The sequence below is a fragment of the Trichechus manatus genome, unplaced genomic scaffold, assembly GCF_000243295.1.
Source record: "Trichechus manatus latirostris isolate Lorelei unplaced genomic scaffold, TriManLat1.0 scaffold00093, whole genome shotgun sequence".
In the NCBI taxonomy this organism is placed as follows: Eukaryota; Metazoa; Chordata; class Mammalia; order Sirenia; family Trichechidae; genus Trichechus; species Trichechus manatus.
In genome coordinates this window covers 8,533,896-8,536,909 of record NW_004444029.1, presented here as the reverse complement: position 1 = coordinate 8,536,909, position 3,014 = coordinate 8,533,896, and the positions used below count along the sequence as shown (strand labels likewise).

The following is a 3,014-nucleotide window of genomic DNA, read 5'->3' as shown; positions in this document are numbered from 1 at the left end:
GCTTCTGCTCAAAAGTCTAGCCTGATTCTTCAGAAAACTTTTTGGTGCATTTATGGAAAGTATTTTTCTTATGTTTTATCAGGAATCAGTCAGGGGCTCTGCTGTTTGAATGTGCTCTGTACAAGTGCATTGCTTTGGGATACGGGGCTCACCTCTGGAGAGGCCCCAGCTGGGTCCTTAAGAGCCACCCACGCGCAACGTCCTTCCTTTCCCGCTTGGCCACTTGTTGCATTAGAAAGAAAAGGGAAAAGACATCAGTAGGAATAGGGTAGAATTCAGGTTTCCCAGCCAGATACAGTTTTCTCTGTAGTAAACTAGACGGGGTCTGTTAGTTCAGTGTTTAGTATTTTGCCTGACACATAGCTAGAAAGACCATTTTCCTTGAGAGCTCATGTAACAGGCCATATCCCAGTCATGGCGACAGTGTTTGTCGTCAGGCTGATTCTGCTGTGTTGTAGGGTGGAAGTGGCCACGTCAACAGGGAAACTAAGTTCGAGTCCATGTTCTTGCTGTGAAATCAGACCAGGCAGGGCCAGGCAAGTGCAGGACCAGCAGGCGGCCCATTAGGGAGGAAGTGGTGGTGAGCGCAGCGGGCCGTCATCGGACCTGAGCGAGCCCTCTTCATAGGCCCCAGGTGTCATTCATAGTTTGAGTGCGGTAGAGTTAACACTTTTAAAATAATCTTTATAAATCCTGTTGTTGGGTATTAATGTTTAATGGTAATTTGACAACGGTTTATACAGTGATGTTCTGGATACTACAGGTATAGGACCATAATGTGTATGTTTTTTATTGTTGAGGTTGAAGATGTGCATATAATGTCAAGGTATATTTTTACGGAGTAAGGTCTGTCTTGCAAAAAGACAAGTTGATAATCTGGCACATATTTATTTGTTAAATACAGTTGATGGAATGGAAAAAAAAAATAACAAAAAGTAACATCTTTCCTAATTATGGTGACTCACCAAGATCATGGAAGCAGAATCACAAATGATCTAGCCATTGTGGGTTGCCTTCTATACAACTACCTCAACTTGAACTCCTATTCTATTCATAAAGAATTCACGCTTTTACTAGTCTCAGTCATGGTATGATTTAATATTCTATTCAGTATCCTCCTCGCAAAAAACAATGCAAGTTGGAACAAAGCCTATGAGGGAAAATCGGCCACGTGCAACAACTGAAACAAATATTTTAATAGCAATAAATCTGCACGCAACGGTTAAGTCCCCAGTGGTTAGAACGGCAGCGACCAGAACAGCAGTGGTTAGAATATTTTTTACAAGACAGAGCGAGGAAAACAAAAGACAGCCACTAAACCATATTTGAAAGCTATAGGGTACCCCAAGGAGCCCTGGTAGTGTAGCAATTAAGCACTCAGCTGCTAACTGAAAGGTTGGCAGTTCAAACCCACCCAGCAGCTCCTTGGGAGAAAGATCTGGCAATCTGCTTCTGTAAAGATTACAGCCTAGGAAGCCCTATGGGGTAGTTCTGCTCTGTCACACGGGGTCACCATGAGTCGGAAAAACCCAACGGCACTCAACAACACAGCGTCCCCCATCTGCTCTGGGACGTGTGCCCAGGTGACGAGTGAGCAAATGGAACGGAGACGTGGAAGACAGAAAGAGGACGGGTTTGGAACAGGCTGCAGGTGCGTGTGGGTGGGCTAGCAGCTAGTGAGGCAGGCGTGCAAGCTGCTGACCTTGAAAGGGATGCCATCTCATTCCCATTCATGTTCTCTCAGCGCTCTTTCTCTCTCTCCTCACAGAGAAAGCCAGGCTATCTGGGAAAAATAAGCCAGCCACAGTGCCTCTGAACGCGTAGCCGAATTCCCCCAGCCTCTTCTCTGAGCGGCGGCCCTGGCATCTTCTGCTTCTCGTAAGACCACAGAGAGGACAGTGAAGGCAGGGGAAGCCCCTGGTGGCTGCGTCTGTCACGGGGCATCGTGAGGGCTCCCGGGGCGGGGCTGTCCCCAGGTCTGTACCCATTGCAGTTTAAGTCTCTAATTGTTTCCTGTGGGTCTTTCCTCCTCTACCACCTGCAGCGTGAGTAGGCACCTCCAGGAAGTTGTCTGGCACAGGGCCAAGCCCTTCAAAAGCTTGTTGACTTTTGCCTTGGAGACCTAACATGAATGCATACAACAACGCCAGTAATCATAATGGGGCCAGAACTCACATTTGTGTGATGCTGTATATAACAGTTTACGAGGAAGGAGTCCTTCCCTATGTCATCCCACCTCCTCAGAGCTGATGATGTTGTCTTACCAGCTCCGTGAGGTCAGATTTCACGCAGCTAATGCAGGGTGCCACCACCTGTCTGTCAGTGTGCCGTACTGTGGTGGCTTGTGTGTTGCTGTGATGCTGGAAGCTAAGCCACCAGTATTTCAAATACCAGCAGGGTCACCCATGGTGGACAGGTTTCAGTGGAGCTTCCAGATGATGACAGACTGGTGATCTACTTCTGAAAATCAGCCACTGAAAACTCTATGGATCACACAGAAGATCGTCATATATAAGGTCACCCACCTAAGGTCACCGTGAGTCAGAGCCCATTGACGGCAATTAACAACAATGCAGAGCGAGGGGACATTTTTGTTGTGAAACTTTTAATCCTCTCCAGTATCCCAGGTGGACAGAGGAGGAATCAAAGCACAGAGATGGGAATGGGACGAGCTACACAGGGAAGACGAAACCCTGACTCCAGGAGGAATGTTCTAGTCCAGCCCTGAGCGTCCAGCCTGGCCTGGACCAGATACTGGCCACTTCTCACTACACAAAGAAAAATGAACTCAGTAATCATACTAATCAGTTAGTCTTCTGTTTTCAACGTCAATCCCTAGAGCTAATTAATTACTTTGTTAAGTAGGAGATTCTCTCTTGATTTAGGTCTTTAACGAATATTACTAAATCAAACCTGATTTGTATTTACAAGATGTTTGCATTTCATCGCCTTGTAAGGGCGCAGGGTCAAGATGAGAAACAGCTGCCAGGAACGAGCTTGGACTTGTGGCCCAG

The 3,014-nt window shown here is 46.8% G+C and overlaps 1 protein-coding gene across 2 annotated transcripts in view; it reads right to left on the bottom strand.

Moving 5' to 3' along the window:
* Positions 1-3,014, bottom strand: part of HIPK2 (homeodomain interacting protein kinase 2) — a 106,103-nt gene that overhangs the window by 72,872 nt on the left and 30,217 nt on the right. The window lies entirely within an intron of this gene.